Source organism: Corvus brachyrhynchos, unplaced genomic scaffold (assembly GCF_000691975.1).
Source record: "Corvus brachyrhynchos isolate BGI_N302 unplaced genomic scaffold, ASM69197v1 scaffold407, whole genome shotgun sequence".
Lineage (NCBI taxonomy): Eukaryota > Metazoa > Chordata > Aves > Passeriformes > Corvidae > Corvus > Corvus brachyrhynchos.
This window is the reverse complement of record NW_008239056.1, coordinates 595,913-615,645: the sequence shown is the minus strand read 5'-3', so window position 1 is coordinate 615,645 and position 19,733 is coordinate 595,913. Positions and strand designations below refer to the sequence as shown.

The 19,733-nt window shown below is 41.3% G+C and overlaps 1 long non-coding RNA gene across 2 annotated transcripts in view; it reads right to left on the bottom strand.

Annotated features, from left to right (window-relative positions):
• Positions 1-7,067: 7,067 nt before the first annotated feature.
• The window catches only part of LOC108447896, a 30,508-nt gene continuing 17,842 nt past the window's right edge, over positions 7,068-19,733 (bottom strand). Inside the window, exons 1-3 of one of the 2 annotated variants that reach the window (XR_001863602.1) lie at positions 13,470-13,869; positions 9,375-9,513; positions 7,068-8,209 (exon numbers count right to left, since the gene is read on the bottom strand). This is a non-coding gene — a long non-coding RNA (uncharacterized LOC108447896). Of the gene's footprint in view, positions 8,210-9,374; positions 9,514-13,469; positions 13,870-19,733 lie in introns of those variants that run through there. The other variant, XR_001863601.1, reaches the window with a different exon arrangement.

The following is a 19,733-nucleotide window of genomic DNA, read 5'->3' as shown; positions in this document are numbered from 1 at the left end:
AAAAGCAGAGGGAGCAGTTGTTTATCTATAAATACTGCTGCACTCAGCAGAGGTGAGCTCTGCAAGAGTCACTCTGCATTGGTGACAACCCTCTGCAGATCACTGCTGGCAGGAAGGGAATAATTTGGGATTGTGTCAGAGTGCTGTAACGGAGTGCTGCTGTGACAAGGATGAAGCATGTCAAGAGACCTTTTTGGCCAACTTGCTGCCCACCCCCAAATCACTGAACTTTGTATTGCTTGTTTGTACTGCTCAAGGCGTTTGCAAAATAAACTTTTTCATAGATGATTTATATGCAGAGATGCTAAAAACAAACTGACCTTTCTCACCCATCAAATAGACCAAGCTTGTTCTTGTATCTGATTGCCTACTTAAACCATTTGAGATTGCTCTTTGTAACGCATAGGTCTGCTTTTGTGTGTGTCCCCTTGTAGGAGTCCTGGCAGGGAAAAGAGTGAGGGGATGTTAGTCCGTTTACCAGATGGAACTGCTGAGAAAAATCACTACTTATTTTTTCTGAAAAACAATGTTACATAAGCACTTCTGTAACTTTTTCTGTTTCATAAGTAACCTGGCAAGCTGAGTAATTCACATTCTGGGTATCATTCTAAAGAAATATTTCTAATAATCCTCTCTGTGTACAAAGCAGTATTGCCTCATCCTGCTTTGGCATTTCATCTACAAGTTACTATTTTCAGAAAGGCTATTTCCCAATTCAAATAAAAACAACAATCTCACACTTATATAGTGCCTTTCATCCCAGAAGATTCCAAAGAGCTCTGCAGAATTACAACAAAACACACATGTTGGACACAGGGTGGCTTCATTCATCACGGAAATGCAGCCAGTCCTGAGGTGAAGCGTGTTCAGCAGCAGCAGCAGTAGCCCGGAGCTACACTGTAGAGCAACTTCCAATAGGGAGCATGCAGAGCCTCATTCTCTTCTTCCCTATCCTATTGCAGTTACTGGGAATTCTGTGCTGTTATTTGTGATTTACGCATGACGTTAAGCATTCTAGGCTGTAGCTCAATAGGGAACAGAAGGAAAACTCAGCCACCTGCTCCCTTTGCCATCTCAAGAGCCAGGGATGTGACTGTGTTAAAAGACTGTAAGAGGTGGAAAAGGGGGAGAACAGCAGTGACTCAGCAGGCTCCCCAAAAAAAGGATGGAATGTAGGTATCAGTGCCATGAAAGTCCCATACAAAATAAAATTTCACCCAGCCTGCATCCTCTTTTCCAAACAAAAAGGCCAGAACTGGGAAAGGTCTACTGAGCCCAGAGCCAATACAACAACTGTACAGCTGCATCTTCAGCTGGATCAGAAATCTCTGGGATAGTCCTTGAAAGCTCCTTGTTATGGGAGCAGCGTGGGAGTGTTTGTGAGGCAGCCACCCTTGATGGTCACCACAGGTTTAGTGCAGCCTGCTGAGATTTCCCCTCAGCACCTGCAGAGCCAGCTGGAGCACCAGGAATACCTGCTCTGGAACAGCCTTTTGTAACGTGGAGGTGAAGGTCCATTTTCTCTCCTGCCCTGCACGCACGCATACACACACACACACACACACACACACACACACACACATTTACCAACTTGATAGGAAATATTTTGTGAAGTTTTTTTTCCCAGGCTGTTTTTCTGCTGCCTCCAAGTGTCACAGCATAATTCAGTCAGGCTGTACCAGGATCCAGAGCTGGCCATATTATAATCTCATTTAAAGATACGAAGCGATAATTAGTGAACTCTGAATAACCATTCTGTATTATGATGTCTAATACTTGTCTTGGCTAATGCAAATACAGGGGAAAGGGTATAATCTTATTTATATGTATCAATGTACTGAATATATGTCTTTACAAAACCCCTGCAGTACTTTTGCCTAAACAATTTAATCTGTGGCACCGAAGTTGCACATTAACTCCTTACACTAACTTGTGCCTTGATTTAAAAAAAACCCGAAGGGAAGGGAAGCAAAGCACCAACCTTGTTAACCCTCTTACAAGGCTAATACTTCATTGAAAATCCCCTTGGTTGTAATGGATTTTTCTTTTTATACATACTTTATACAGCACTGTATTAAAGTGGCTTTTTATAAACACAACACATGAGGTTAATAGCTGTAGCCTGGGTTAGGGGTTTTTTGTACCCTAAATCTCTACCAAGACTGTTATATAAATGCTACTATTCTAAAAATAACCCCCCAAATAATCAGGGAAATGTTACATTATTACTCCCCATATCAGGCTACTAATGATGGCAAATCAGGGCAGGCTATTCATGGGTGAAATAAAACTGTTACAAAAAGAATCCATCCTCACCTGCTCAGAACTACCTACCTGAGTACAGGAAATCTTTGAAGGGCATCCTAAAATACAGGCTGGTTGCATCGACAGGTCTTAAAGGTTATACATTTACAAAAATGGACTGACTAAATGGAATATCTGCTATTTTACAATAATGCCTGCACTATACTGTCTCCAAGAAAAGAAGCAAAGAGAGATTGGTATGTTTCTTGCAGATTTTTAGGCCAGAAGATTTTTAAAAATCTCATCTACTTTAAACCACAGTCCAAATGACTGAAAAGGCACTAGCAGTGTTTGTAGAAGCGTCAAGGGTATTTTACTGTTTCTGATGTAGAACTCCTGGTGTACCCTTCAAAAGAAGCTGCTTACCCTCCCCCACCCCATTTTATGGACATTTGCTTGGGCACTGTTTCGTCAGGTACTTAGAGTAATTGTGATGGGAAAAAAGGTGTAATTTAGAGCTATAAAATCAAACATCATAAACTAGTGCACCTTGATCTGCATTTCATCACTTAAAATGAGTGTGTTTGCCCCAGGCTTTGACCTTCAGGAAGTGCAAAGGAGCAGCCAGAGGCTCCTTTTCTCTCCTGTGTGATCGCCGTTGATCCAGAGGATCCTTCCCATGGTGGAACAGCTGCTCTGGGCCAGGATGCTTTGCTGTCCTCTGACCTGGCACTGCTTTGCAATGCAGGGACTGACAGCAGGGTCTGTGCAACTCCTGTTTTTACTGTGAAAATATTGCACTGCATTGCATCCTACAGGGCAAAGCCAAAGGGTTTCTATGCTCTTGGTACAGCTTTTCTGAGGTGTGTACCCAGACCAGGATTTACCCAGAAAATTTACAGCTCACTGTGCTGGTTTTGTTTGGGTCACACATTAGATTTTACTGGCTTTCAGCAAAGTTTTGCATGAATACATAGGAACACATATTGTAACATGTACCCCAAACTGTTGGGTATAAATTGTGTCCTAGTTGCTTTTTAATAAATGAAGGATATGATTTCAATCCTTACATATGATGTAGTCTTCAGCACTTCTGGACTGGCACCTCACTCAGAGTACTTGTGAATAAAGACTATTGCAGTACACAAATTCGTCTGAGTTTTGGAGACTCTGAAGAGTTCTGGTTTGTCTTGTTGATATCTGTCACAAGCAGCTTCATAATCTCTCTTCAGCATGGTGAAGTGGATATTTTCACTTCAGAGTGCGATGTGGTTCAATGGGAAGAGCATCTATTCTGGCCTTTCCTTGCTCTGTAACCTCTGACTGACAACAGGCTTTGGTATCTTAGTGAACCCTCTGCAAATGTCTAGGATTATGTCTGCTTTATAATAGTAACATGATCAGGAATTTCAAAACCTCCATTCAACTTCCGCCCAAGATTTTCAGAGCTTTTCCCTACTACTTGATTTTGCAACTTTACCACTCAACACGCTACGACTATTTAGAACACTGCATTCCACGGAAATAATTTAATTGTATCAGTTAGTGATCAATAGGCTCTGTGTTCAGTCCCACCAAAGACTCAAATTCCCATTTGACTGGGCACTTTATGAAAACACAGTACGAGGCCTGACCATTTCAGACGAAAGGAGAGTTGCCCAAGGAAGCTTGTGGCAGAGATGAAAATTTAACTGAGCTCTCCCCAAAGCCCAGGATCCTATTTCTGATGGAAAACCATGTCCCTTCCCATCAGTGCCACATCTGATAGCACAGGCCCATCTGCAGTGGGATCTGAGTGTCAGCTCCTAACTGCTCTGGGAACTGATAGACCACAGCTGGTGATTTCCTCATTTTATGAGAAATAAGAAATATTTTCAGTGCTTGTGGATCTTTCCACAGGCTGAGATATTCTATCTAGACAGCTTTTATTCTAGTAGAAAATACTCTAGGCATTTTCTTAATAATTTTAGCATTGCTCACTCATTTTTCTTTTTTCTCTCTTCAATTCCTCTCTGTCATGAGAATAAAAAAGAAAAATTCCATTTGAAATGGAACATTTTCCTTAATCCTATAAAGAAAGAGTATAATTGATTCAACTATAAAATTTATAGGCATGGAATCAATGCTTATTATAGTCAAAACATGCCAGGTCACTTCTTTGTGGCTGGTTTAAAGCTGTTCCGTTAAGTATAATGTTAAATGAAAGTGCTTTAGTCTAAACATGAAAAGGTTAGATTGTGTTACATCTGCACAGCTCTGTGTGCCTGTTAGGATCTGATTTCAGGGTTTCACGCAGAAGACCTTCCATTGTTTCCTTTGTACCTTCTCTCTGGGGTAAAACTAATTTTTGACAGTCACAGTAGTAGCTGCTATAACGTAGATATTAATTTAATCTGGAGCTGCATCAGTCTTTAAATAGTTAAGACTTTGCCTCTATGTTTTTGGGGTCTGGAAAACACTGAGAAATTGAATATGAATGGGGCTTAATCACAGCATTGATGGTGAATCTTTTCAGTCTCTTAATTTTTCTGTTCTCAGACATCTACCTTCAGGGCTAATTGAAAAGAAGCAAGTGCTATGCAGGCACAGTCACTCCGACAGCTCTACTCTTCTGGCTATTAAACATTTCTACACACTTTGCAATTAAGCTACTAAACTTTTCAGCAGATGTTTTTTTCTAAGCAGCAAAGTGTTTCTAACTTTTCTGTTGGCGCAGAACAATGCCATCACAGAGATCTAATGCTGGAACGTTTAGGGAGTGTATTTATTAGGGCTGGATCCAGTCAAACTGACTGGAGAACCTCAGATTGAGCAGATTTCCCATTTTTTTACTACTTTGTGATTTCATCTTCTTGGTGTGCCTGGTGTTGATGCAGTATTTCTGAGACAAGACAGTGCTGAGGCTGTGATTGCTCGGGGTGGCTGTCCCCCAATGCAGCAGCATCTTTCAGTTGCAATTCCTGGGCCAAAGTTTGCCTTTGGCTGAACAGGTGTAATTCCTGTTGAACCAAGCAGGAATTCCAGTTTTAAATAAAAACAGCTCTTGGCCCATTATCCACTTACACGCACTGTGCCCAGGGGCCAAGATACACAGCATTGACAAGTGATTGGGGGCTCCTCAAGAGCTTGAAGCTTTACTACACAGGGCTCAAACAAAGCAGTGTTTCAGACAGCAGGGAGCACATGCCAGTTTCATTTGTCTGAATTTCGTCACTCAGAATAAAGGCCTTTAAAATCACCAGTCACTTTCCAAAAATCCAACGCCCCCCCCCCCCCCCCATATAAAATCTGACAGTGTAAAAGACTAAATAAATACATACAGCAGCTGCCAGGATCCTGGATGTCAGTTTTCAAGGCATATATTGCCCCAGACTAGCCTGTAAATAATTTTTATTTTTATTCATGACTTTAAAACCACATCACTAGTGGGCTGGACTTGTGGTTCTTCATTTGCATAGTATATGTTTTGACCTAAACTGAGTTAAATGCAGAGGGAGAAGAAATGAGTGTCAAATTTCATCAACAAAATAAAGCAGCTCATGTGAAATCAACATCTAGTGATGGAAAAATATGCAACTGAACTGAGCCCTTCACTAGCTATTTAACCAAAACAAGGTCTCTGTAATGACAAACACTCCCATCTTCAACTGCATCACAGACACTAACAGAAAAACTTGGCATCTCTCATTGTATGGGAATATGAGGCAGAACTGGTGAGGACTTTTTCCTGCCATCCCCTGGCCAACTGTACATTCCATCTGACTGAGGATTACTGATAATTTTTGGCACCTTTGTGGCTACAGAGAACTCTTCTGTACAGTATTTATTTATCCAGGACTTCAGGAATTTATTTTTAACAGAACTTTTAAAAATGCTGTAAACACAAAATACGGTAATTGTATTAACAAAAGGATTCCTACACCACAAGTTTACTTTTCTCCCCCTAAGCACACTTTGGAGCCAAGCTCCTCAGCTGGTGTAAGTTGGTAGAGCTGCTGTCACTTTGGTGGACACCTTCCAAATTTAAAATAGCTGAAGATCTTTCCCAGTAAAGCAAAATGCTTATAAAAATCTGAATAAAAGGGAGTATTTAGGTATATATTGTTTCCTTAGCAGTACTACCAGGAGCCTTCAGCAGCCATGTCTCTGCAGCTACAAACGGGACTTCATTTGCCAAGAGACACAGACCCCGTCAGAGAGCACCAACACACTAAGGAGAGAAAAGAGGTCAAGGATATTATTCCCATTTTACAGAAGAAAAAGTGAGACAGAAAAGCATTAAGTGACTATTTTCTACCAAACTAGACATAACTGACTCCAGCAGAGCCCTGGGTCACCTCTATCAGGGCATGTGGACATACCCAAAGAGACTGTCAGAAATCTCTGACAAAGCTGAGAACTGGCCTTCTGAGTCCCCATCCAGAGCACAGCTTGCTATTCCCAAAATGTCCTGGAAAACCTCAGAACTAGATTAGAAACTATTACTTTCACCACAAAAAATTCAATGACAACTTTTTGGTTTTCAGTGACAGAAAGCTGAAATGTTTTAGTTTTGAACAAAGTTCTTCCCCTCTGCTTTTGGGCACTGAAAGCCAAAGAATTTTTACAAGCAAACCTGACTTTTTCCTGGTTTTAAAAATAATTTTCTACCCAATCAAAGCCTCGCATTTTTTTCAGAACCTGAACTTGAACATTTTGAGATGCATTAGCCAAAGGAAAAAATAACCCAATTTTTTGACAAGACCGACTTTCCATTAAAAATCACAGTACAAGGGGGAATTTTCTACATTTTCTTCCTCTTCTTCTTCCTTATCTTTCACAGACTCCTGAGCTGCTTTTGCTGTTATTATAATGCCTGTGTGAAAATTCTGACCGTGCTTTAGAGCAAATAAGGCACTAAATAGGCTGAGAACTGTGCTCTGCCTCTCTGAATGCTCCACTGGAACCCAGGACACAAACTGCTAACTTAGTAATCTAACTCATGTACCTGGCACAACTAAAGCTGGGCAGTAGCTGGCTTTGGATTAAACCTTCTGTGCTTGGTTTTCTGGCTAAGTCAGCATTACCTTGCCTTGAATTAAGAGTACCTGCACAGGCCCTGGCCAAAGCCAGGCACAGTATCTCACTGAGCTCCAGCTCATGCCTCAGGGCTGAGCAGCACTGAGGATAGCTCACAAGAAGCTGGGGAGCTCTGAAGGAGGGACAGCATTATTTGACAAAAAAAAAGGGAAAGATTTCTGCTTTAAAAGATTTAATTATTTTTAAATGTAAAATAAAATATCCATAAAGTAATGCAAAGAAGTTAAACATTCCCTTCGAGGGAAATTTTCTCTTTTTAAAATTATCCCTTTTTCTAATAAACTAGTAATTTACGTAATCCATCTAAAACCACTAACACTCTGTCTTCTATTTTTAAGTAACACTGGAGAGCTTTCCCAAGGCTTATTTTATTTTTATGAGAAGGATTAGAAATCGTGATGGTCCAGATCCTTCCACACTTCTATCTGCTGACAAGCACCACACTCCTGCCATAACCCCAGTGAGAGCAGCTGGGGATGTGTCGTGTGGAATTTGCAGCACTCCACTGGCGTCAGTGGAGCAATGCCAGGCTGACAGATTCACTGCTCTGAATGCAACACCATCTGATTTGGAGCTTGTTGAACAAGTCATAAATCAAGTGACCTTTATGTTTCTAGACAAACATTTCAAGGAAAACAAGGATAAAGGGTCTCTATATGGAGCTACTTGTTCTATCTAGCCTCTTATCCAGCTTAGTATTTTTGTTGCTTCACAACGAGCATATTGTGACTTGCCTGGGCTGCACAGGAGGATGCTTTATCCTTTCAGAGTAACTCCAGGCTGTATCCCTGTTTTTCACCAAGAAGAGGACCACGGGAAGAAACTGCAGCTGAGCCACCATCCTTCCTTGGGCTCGCTCTGCTGGGGATGCTGCTCCAGCCCAGACCTAAAACATGCAGAAATAATATCTTACTCTTAAGTAAGTCATGGTGCTTTAGTTTTGGATCCAGTTTCATGCTAGGCATGGCACAGTACCTCAGATGGCACTGCAGACACAGCCTGAGGGGATACACATTCCCCTCACCACTCAAAGGAGCATGGGGTGAAGTCTACGCAAAGAAAATCCTGCCTGCTCTCTCATACCTCCCCTCTACCTGCTATTTCTCTCTCAAATAATTCAGATGCTTTAGCCCTTCCAGACAAAAACTGGAGCTTTAAATTAAAATGTCATCTGTTAGTAAAGAAACTAAGCTATGTTTTTCATTCCTGAGAAAGGACTCACTTATGCTTATAAGTTGCTAGTGATTAAGCAACTGGTATATTTTCACACTCATTAAAAGAAACATGGTGTGTTCGCCTTTCTAAGAAAAGGCATCTTGTTTGTAATACTGTAATACATTGGGAACACCTTCTAATTGGCTTCTAGTGCCTCTTGCCAAAATTCAGACACAAGTTTGTTTATTTACACAAGGAAAAAAATAAAACATTGTATAATTAGTCGAGTAATGGACTCCTAAATTCAGAAACTCAGAGGTATGCAAAACTGACAAACTTTTTAAGATTCCATTTTGGTTTATGAAATATCTCAATAGGTAGCTCAGACTGCATCATGGCTATTGTAGCAATGTGCTGCTCAATGTGGTGTTTGTGTCGAGATGGAAAACTTTGACATGTTTGATTTTTATGCAAGTCAATTAACCTGTTTTTTAAAACTGTAACGGCATGCTTTGCAAATAAGATTACTTACTATAAATTATGAGAACATAGGGCTCCATTCAGACAAAAATGTTACACACCCCTTACACATGCATAAGTCTGCAGAATATAGTTCTGCACCCTGACAACTTATTCAGCTAGGGGTAGGAGCTTATTTTGGTCTATTCCATGGGGGCTTTCCTAAAAAGATATGAACAAAAGGGGATAGAGACTTAATTAGAATGTCTCTCTACACCCCACCTTCCTTTGCACCACCCAGGCAATTCCAACAGGCCAAAACCTCACCTTATGTGGTGAGGGAAGAATTCCTTTTTTCAGTTAAGTCAGCCCAGAGCAGAATTAGCAATGGTATGTCCCCCTAACCACAGTACAGACAGACATTTGGCCATTCCCACCTGCAAGTTCTGCTCTCAGCACTCACACTCAGGCACGCTCTACTGACTCCAGGCCTGTCCATCTGTTAACACAACGTTCATTGTGCTTGGCTGCAGCTCAGGTGGGACCCTCACTCCGGGACTTCAGGGTGAAGCTCTCCTGGAAAAAATGACACTGAACACGAGAAATGACACACCACCAGCACAAAGGAAGATGGCATTGCAGTCAGTACAAATCATTTTCCTTTCATGCAACAGACATTTGGTCAAGACTTCTTGCTTCTAAAAGGCAGATCCTTCGATGGGTGCATGAGAAATGCAGGATGTCTGTTTGGCACTCAAAATGCAACCTAAAGAACTGCAGAGATGTATGTGGGGTTTGGACAGTGCCAATAGACACACAAATCCAGAGACAAGTATGAGTCAGAGAAAGAAAAACTGTGGGATTTTGTCCAGGTCCTTTCTACTTTTACACATGCAGAGAAACTTTACCTAAGCAAACCATCCCATTGATTACATATGTGAGCAAGAATTGCTCGCATGAAGAAAGGTCACTGGATCTTGTCCCTGCTTTATGCACATTGTGATATAAAGACAATTCTTACTAAGTCCACGACTTGTTAGGTTAAGGCACAAGGGACCACAACAGAGCATTTTGTCTTCCTTGCCAGCTTCTGTCTATGTAATGAAGTCATTCTTATTTGACATTAGATTGTTGGTTCTGATCTGAAGTCTGCAGCAGAGATAGTCTGTATTGCAGATTACTCATTTCTTGACATGTATTTTACTTAGACAGAAAGGTTAAAACAGGGAGAGATGACTGAGAAGATTAAGGGACAAACTGCTTTCCTTGTCCCTTGGACAATCTCTTCCACAGACTATTTGCTACCCAGAACTAACTTTCAGCTTGGAGCAGCAAACTCATACTTGTGGAAATAGTTACAGACGTGCAGAGAAACGTGTACCCTGGCACATTCATATAAGGCATTTCAGGCAAAAGACCCTCCAGAGTAAGATTTCACTGTGTTCAGAATAAGGGAAGATGTCAGCGTGACCAGAACTCAGCCACACCATTTACCAGAAATGACCTGCCACGTGTGGAAAGACACCTCCCATTCCTCAGGAGAACCAGTGTGGCTTCGTGTCCCCTAGCAGCCTCACAATGCCAGGTCAACTGTTGTTCCTGGCAAGACGCTGCTGTGGAGAGCCTGCAACAGAATCAGGGACTCATCACTACCAGTATGGGTTGCTATGGACACCACTGACGAAAAGCAAAATCATTTCAGAAGGAAATAAAAGACTCTTTTCCACCAATTGTGACAGACACTCCAATAGGTTAGTGATCCTGGTGGAATGCTAATCAACAGCACATAGAAAGACTTGGAAGTTATGCAACTTTTAATATTCCTAGTGAATAGGAGTGTGGAAGAGAATTCATGTAATACTGGCCCTGCACACAGAATGTACACCAACACTTAGTACTGAAACACTGGCATCACACATTAATGCTACAGATAAGTCAGACAATACTTCTGTCTTGCAAGTCTTTCCTCTCAAGATCTCAGCTCCAAGCCATAGGCATCTGAAGAGTCCATCTACACATTCCCACTGAGCCAAATATTTAAATGGAGATGGATTCCTTCCTGGCATAAAACCACCCAGCTAACCCGACATCAGCACAGCTATGCTGATTTACTGCAGCCATGGATCTGGCATCAGATTTGAGCTCTGAGACAATCTAATTTTTCCATTCCTCACAGCTCCGGTGAATAATTTAAATATATGCTCTGAGCTCACCAAAAATAATACATTTTCAAAATTTTTGGTGAGCTGAAAGTAAGAAATACTGGCTCAGAATCACACAAAATGCTCTGTTTAATCTTACAGAGTATAATTTTGATTGAAATGGGATTTCAGTTTATGCAGGCTAAAAAGGAATGGATTTTTGTGACAGAATTGAATGAGGACTTCTAAAATGAAAAAAACCACTATGTTAAAAAATCAACAGGTATTACCCTGAAAAGATCAGAACAAAACATTTTATTTAAAAAAAAATAGTTTATTGTTTTCAATGCTCAAAGTGGCCACATTTTTCAGCTGATGGGAATCTATAAAATGTTACACTGCCACTGAGTCACCATTTTTGCCCCAGAAAAACTGCTAAAATATTTTCCTCAGCTGTACCAGTAGATAAATTTACTGACCTTAGTAAGACAATTTGCACAGGTAGGGCCAGGAGCATTTACTGTTTTAACAGAACCTAAACTATTCTGAGCAATTTACAGCAGAAACACTCATATGAATCCAAAATACTAAGAAGAGGGACAAGGGTTACAGAATAAACTATAGAATTGCTCAGTAAGGCTGGAAGGCATACTTTGAAATAAATAACGTATTTGACTCACACATTTCAAGTGGCATTGCAGAAATGATGCTCAAGAGCATCTGAGGAAGGAAGAGATTTGGGGATGATTTGTAATAGGGCTACTTAATACTCACAGTAGAGCTACTCATGATTCAGATCTATCATTCAGTGCTACAGCAATTTTTTTAATCATATTTTGTTTCCAGTTGAAATTAGGGGGGTTGGACCATGCTGTCTGTATGGTGGACTGTATTAATCTATATGCTCTCCCAGTTATGAATATTAAAGTCCATATTGCTACATTTTTACAGAAAGCAAAAGAAAGTCCACAAAGCTAAACTCGCAAGACAAAATGTGCATTTTCACAGAATACCTACCATTTAGTAAAAAAATATTTTAATTGCAATATTAGGACAACTTTCAGGGAAAATAGAACAGGCAAAGAGAAACTTCAGTGGCAAGTAATTGCTGTACCAAAGACAGAAAGAATCTAGGCAATAAGAAATAGAAAAAGAGATCTCTGAAAATACTTCATATTTTTAAAAGCAGATGAAGATCTTTGATTAGCATGAAATAACGGTATTGAAGTCAATATGTTATCCATGACATATGCAGGGGCTATGTAGAGCTGAAATGAAGGAGGGAGGGGACTCAACCCCTCCTTCAGCATGTGACAACATCACCCATGCTGGTGGAAAGCAGGAGGAGGGAAAAAAGTGAAGAGAGGGTAATGCTGCCTTAGCTCTTCCTCCCCTATCCTCCCTTTGCCCCTACAAATCCACCCTGGCAGAAGGTATGGCTTAGAATCCAATTATTTTGCTTTAGGATTTCTCTTGTCTATGAGAAACTCTAAGTCCCCCTCTTTTTCTCATTACTTTAGAGTGAGAAGATTTGGAAATGGGGTTTTATGCAGCTCCTAGAAACATTATTTACCTAAATGCCCCATTTTTAGAAATGTGCATCTATTAGCTCTTTTGAAAAAAAAAACCCCAAAAACAAAGCCCCCCAAAAATTCACCATATCAGATAGAATCTTGTATGTAGCAGTAAAGCTACATCTGCTATTTTCCACTGCTATTGTGGTGTATTATCGTGGTCTCCTACTGAGAGCAGTGAATTTCTGCATCCAAAAACTCAAACCATAGGTATTTCCCCCCATAGATGTCTTCTTACTGAACAAGATGCCTAATCTCAGGCACCCAGGATTGAAAATGTTAACCTTAAAGTCTGTTGGCATCTCTCAGAAGCTTAGGAGTAAGAGGAACCTAGTCTGGCTGTCTGAAAAATTTCATTCAGATTGCTTTAAATATTTTGCGGATGATTACAGTCTGAACATTTGACTACATGCCACTTCATTAGACTTTCTCATTTTTTTGTTCGTACCATAGATGGGAAATTAAAAGTGATCTCTGATATTTGATTTCCCATAAGATATGAGAGATTTTCAGGGCAGTGTCTGGAAAAAAATTAGGATAATAAGGTGTATAAATCTCTGCTTCATTTGAAACAACGCATAAAAGCCAACCCCACATTAATTTTTTTGCTGAAAGAACTTCAATAAGTTTTAAAGTAAGTGTTTCATTTACTGCCACATGCCACACATACATGGCAAACAGTTTATACAAACCACAACACTCAGCTGTTCCTGGTTAGGTAGAACAGCCCTCCCCTGCACACCCAAGCTCCTCCCGGTTCCCTCGGGACTCCGGTACAGGGTGCTGACGGTTGCAGCTGGTCCAAGAGAGAACTTACGGACACGTGGGGTGAGCAGTCAGTCCTTCTGAGGATGTGCTCATGAAGCCTTGGTTGAGTTGTGCTTAAGGTTTTGCGGGCTCAAAGCAGAATGCTCTGCACTTTTGAAGACAGCTTAAGTGGTGGTCCAGCCTTAATGCCTTCTTCATGTAGTGCTCAGGGAGCTTTATTAGACTTCCCAGCTCACTAGAAACTCCACTGTGCACACACACAACGGTGCTGGCTTTGCGTGGCCACGTTTGGGCGGGGGTGGGGCTACAGGGTTGCCTTCAGTGAGAAGAGCCCACGGAGCCAACTCCAGCCGGCTCCAAGGTGGACCAAGGCCGAGCCCATCAGCCGTGATAGGAGACCCTATGGTATTTACAAATGGAAACAAAAAATCCAGCTACTTCAGCCAGAGAGAGGAGTGAGAATATTGGAGGGAAACAACTCTGCAGACACCCAGGTCAGCGCAGAAGGAGAGGGAGGAGGTGCTCCAGGCACCTCCAGGAGCAGAGATTCCCCTGCAGCCCCTGGTGAAGACCATGGTGAGGAAGGCTGTCCCTATGGGAAGCTCGTGCTGGAGCTGGCAGGACCTTCGGCCCCATGGAAAGAGGAGCCCACACTGGAGCAGGGAGGAGTGTGAGGAATTCTCTCCCTCAGGAGGAGGAACAGCAGAGATGACGTGTGATGAACTGACCCCAGCCCCCATTTCTGATCCCCTGTGCTGCTGGTGGGGAGGAAGCAGAGAAAATCAGGAGAGCATTTAAGCCTGGAAAGAAGGGAGGGGTGGAGGGGAGGTGTTTTAAGATTTGGTTTTACTTCTCAGTACCCTGATTTGATTGGTTATAAATAAATTTCCCCAAGCTCAGTCTGTTTTGCCTGTTATGGTAATTGGTGAGTGATTTCTCCCTGCCTTTATTTTGACCCAAGAACCTCTTGTTGTATTTCCTCCCCCCATCCAGCTGAGAAGTGATAGAACAGCTTTGGTGGGCAACTGGAGTCTGCCAGTATCAACCCACCACAGACTCAGTAAAGTGCTCGGTGAAAAGGGGCTCTTAACACCCTCATGCAGCCAGGAGCAGATACAATGAGAGAGAGGAGAGATACCTGGGTATTTCTAAGGCCACCACTGAGACTTAATTTAGGCATTGATTCTAACTGAGGCTTATTACAAGAGCTTCAAGGTTAAGGTCAATGACCTCATTTATTGTGTAAGTATTGCCTACAAAACAAAATTTTATCCACTTATTCCAAAAGGACATTATGAATTTGGAAGTCCACTTCATTTTAAAAGATAATATTTCAGCTCGTCTCACTGGGTTCTAAAATCTCCATACTAATTTATGCATGTTTACAATAATATCTATGCAATATTACTCAACATTCTGTTGCTGTGTGAAAGCAATGAAATGCCCTTGGAGGAACAAATCCACACAAAAGGCAAAATAAACCTGGCTAGCTAGATATGCCAGGTCTAAATGTCCAAAGCAAACTAGGAGAGGGAGTGAGGGAAAATTATTTTCTGTCCATTTTTCACTCCCAGACAATATTATGAAGTGCTTGGAATACCAGAAGGTTCATTTTAAAACAGAGGAGTGATGTTTACACTGGCCCTTATATAAATATGTATTAGTTTTATGTATGTATTTTTCCTAATACTTCAAGTTAAACTCAGCTTATTTATTGCTGAGAAAGGTGCTGGATTTTTTTATTGCACAGGTACAACACAGCAGCCTGGCAAGGATATTCTGAATTTGTTCAGAGAAATGTGTGCTCAGAGCTGTGTGATTGGGAATCCTATGGAAGGGGAACCTCTAACCTGAGCCCTGGAAACTTGCACTGCTGTAAATTAGGTATTTGCACTGGTAGGTGTAAGATGCACTTATTATGAAATTACTTGCACCACTCAGTGCAGGAGGCACTTCAATTAATGCAGCAGTGGCTGGCCCTTCTGTTTGCTGCATCTTCCTCTGGACCACGGTTTTGCAGCCAAGCCAGGTAGTAAGCTGCCAGGTGTAGGCCAAAAATAAAGATATTATTATGCCAGAAGGAAAATACTATTAGGGTTGTGTCAATACAAGGGGTTATACTGGTTATTTTCTCCTATATTAGTCCCTCCCCTACAAAACAAAAAATACCCAACAACAATATACTCTTCACAATCACAAACTGCTAAGCTACTAACCACAAACACAGATCAAACATCCTCATTCCTGTTTCATTCTGCACTTTGGATTGAGAAGCCCTGCAAGCATGACAGTTCTGGTGGTGGCTTTGTGATCTGGATCCTGCTTGGTAGGATCCATGCAGAGACCAACAACTCATTCTACAGAGCCCACTCTGCAGGCATCAGATGACTGTGGCTTTCAGTTACTACCTCTGGATCAGAGCCAGAAGCCTAATGGTGAAAAGCTCTTTATACCATTACCAATCCCTCGAGCCACCCAGTCCTCCTCCATTGCATACAGGTTTTTAGTGTTGTGCCTTAAGATCTGTTCTGGTTCTGAGTAACGTTCTTTGTGATGGGAGCCTTGCCACTCCCCCCCTCATGAGGGAAAAAAAACAAGGAGGGAGTGTGAAACCTATTTTCAAACTCTGTTACGATTATCTGATGCAGTGACTACTCTGGGATTCTCCACAGGAGAGACCTGAGTGCTGGGCAGTGTCTATCTTAGGTGAAGAGCAGACTCCAGACTAGTCAGTGCCAGCATCTGTGTGCCTTCAGTTGGTGCTGCTGCCTTCAGCTGGGTGGTAGCTCTCAGGAGCACCCACAGAGCCAGAGGCCCCCAAAGGGATGGCTCCAAAGCTTTCCAGGACATCCACAGGCTGACAGGGACTCAGTGCACACACATGTTGGTCTGGCCTTGAGTGCTGACTCAGAACGATGCTCGATGGCAGCATGAATATACCCCTGGAGAGGGCAGAACTACAACCAGTGAGCTCCCAGAGCTGGTTTCCATCTAAGCCATCCACCAGAAGAATCAGACGCTAAATTGTGGCATTTCTGCACTCCTGTCCCACAGTTCAGCTGATGTTAAATCCATGCAGGTTTCTCTGCAGTAGCTTTTCTCCCAGACTCTTCAAAAGCACATCACACAGAGCAGCTGCTTTCCCCACAAGCTGCAGGGGACTTAGCAGTTAATACACTGGTACCCAGGCTTCACGAAGAGGGCTGTAAGCTGCTGATCCTGCAATAACACCTCCAAGGATTTAGAGTCTTTAATGTTGATTGCTGAATATTTCTGTTCCCGTCTGAACCATTCCAACAGTTGTTTCAAGTGAATTCCCTTCCTTTTAATCACTGGAGCTTCTTGCTTGGTCTGGGAGCAGGGAAGAGGGAATGAAAGGGTCTCTTCAAATTTCCTGGAGCTGCTCTCTCAAAAGAGAGCATTGACACAGATTCTGCAGCTCCCACGTGCAGCAGGGCTCCCACAGGACCTGCAGGCACAGAGAGACTGCAGGATCCTTGTGGGCACTCCAGGAAGTGTGGCTGTTCTCCTTCCTGCTGGATGAGAGTATTGTATCTATTCCTAGCATGGATCTACCAGGTGGCAACTTCCCCCTGCCAGCATACCTTTGGTTTGGCTCACCTTGAAAGCTCTGATGTTGCATTATATGATGATGTCATTATATTTATTTCAACTTTCAATGAAGATTCCTGGCAAATCTCCGAGCTGGAATATCTTCTCTTTAATGTGTCCAAGATCCAGCCAATGTGGTGCAGATTACATTTATATAACACAGCACAGTGAGGTGAACTGCTGGGAATTTTTTTCAAGGTGTTGATGTTACTAACTTATTTCTCTATTAAAACTATGGAAGAGGAAAAACTTGTCCAGTATTTATCCAAATACTACCACTCTAATTTCTAGCTGTGGTTATTTTGGTAATGACTCCATCGTGCCCTCATGCAATCTCAAGAACTCATCTTTGTGGTGGTATTTTGAAAATGATAAAAGGAATCAAATACATTTTTCAATTAAGTACATATGTGACAACACAACATTTTAATGTGTAATGTTTCCTAGCTGGTTCATTTTCTTCACACTATCTGAACTAATTTTGAATGAATTTTGGCTTATTACAAACGTTTGGACAAGTTACTCTAGTTTACTTTTTTCTGCTTTTATTGACTGTTCCTCTTAGCACTTTCAAATTAGCCTCCATCATCACAACTTTGGTTAAAAGCCACGTATTTTTCCTGATAATCAGAAGTATAAAGCATTTGAGAATAATACATAGAATACTGCTCTGCACTGACAAAAACAATGGCTTGGATGCTAAATGCAATATCATTGAGGAACCTTCCTTTAACACTGGGCCTTAACTTCACTAGATTTTGAATAAACACGTGGTGTGAGAGAAAAAATTATTCTGATAAAGACTGACTACAGTGACAAAGAAGATGAAGTTCTGTGCTCCTCACTGCAGCACACAGGTTAGATGACTCAGCTGAGCCTATGGCAGACACAGAAATGAATTGAAATTCCCATATTATGATGCTTTAAGACACTAAAATTGCAAAAGAAGAAACTGCAGAGTAACTAAAAGCAAACTTTAAACTTTTCCCTTATTTTTTCCCCACAGTGGTCTTTGTGCAGTCTTATGATGGCACTACAAAGATCAGCAAAGAAAAACTGGCTGTGTTATGAATTGATTTCTATTTAAAAGAGCTATAATTCAATTTTGCTATAAAAACGTATTACAAAATCTAATATTAAATAGATTTGCATAGAAACATTCATCAGAAAGATATTTGTTTGGCTTGAAACACTTCCACTACAAGCCAAACATTTCAACACTAGGGCAGGAGGACCAGAAAGTGGACCTGACCAGAAACAACAGTGAAAACTACTAGTTTGTTTTTGCTCTACCAGCTGAAAACTTAGCTATTTGTTTAAAAAAAAATCATGGGCCTTATGGATGGTGAAATTTGATTTTTTAAAACCCAAAATATTCTTGTAAATTTATTAACAGGGTGTTATTGGTTGAGAAAACATGTATGTACACATGTCTCTCTGATGACAATAACCCTTTGATTAAAATTACGATGGATATGGTGATGGATATTTAGACTACATTAACAGCACACTTCTTTTATACTCACATAACCATCACCAATACACACTCAGCTCTGCACACATAAAAATTTTTAAACCTTGAAGCCAGCAGTCAGAGGTGGTTTCCAGATGAAGTCTCTGTTTGCCCCATTGCTGGGATCACAGACAGATAAATCACTGAGTGAGCCCCCCTCGCTAAGTAGTGGGAATATTACTTTAGTAAAGTTTGCTAATGGGGCAAAGGACCTTGTATTGTAATCCAGTGACATTTTCAACCTTCGGAGAACTTTTGTTGACATTCCCGAGTCCCTGGCTGCCATCCCAGCATGAAATAGTTTCTGTTCACATAATTCTCGTGTTTACCAGTCATGAAAAACTCTTGCTTTTTTTTTTAAATAAACTTTTTTTTTTTTTGCAAGTGAAACTCTGTCTAAAAAAATATTGGCCCCAGGCATACAAGGTTTTGCATAAATTCATATGTGATGAATAGCTGATTTTAATGTTATTTGGGTATTTGTCAGAACCTAACAAATATACATGGTAATGGTGGTTCATAAACTTAAACATCTCAATATACCCTTTCTTCTGGAAATAAATTACGTTTGTTTGCCCTGCCTGGAGTCCTAAGGTAGCCGACATTAGGAATATTTTAAATGTGATCATCCATCCAGCATGTCTTTCAGGCGCCACGAAGATTAAATGAAAGAATCATAAGATGAAGGTCTTTAACTTTTAATCCTTTTACAATGAACCCTTAGATAGACATGGGGGCAGGGTGCCTTCTATGTGAGTAATAATGCCTCTGTTCCTCTTCACTAGGTTAATGAATACCCTAAATGTCCCAAGATCTGATTTTCTCCCCCCCTCCCAAAACTATTGAAAGTAGAGCAAAGAGACGGGCGGTAAAACGCACTGAGACACTGAGCGAGGGAATGAATATGCATTCGGAGATACCAAACTAAGCGTTAGAGAAAGCAGGGCTGGCTTGTCTCAATGAAAGACCCACGGGTTTAAAATGATTAGCATAGATTCCCTCCGAGTTTTGGAGGAGACATTTAAAAAAAGTATTTTTTGACACCCGAGATAAATAAGGAGAAGGCTTCCTGCACTGTCAGGGACCCTCTGAAGAACACGTGGAGGGTTTGTTTTCGCAGTTGGTATCTATGAGATACGAACCGTCGGCTCTCCCGGCACGTAAAAGTCAAACACGTCGGTAATTGGG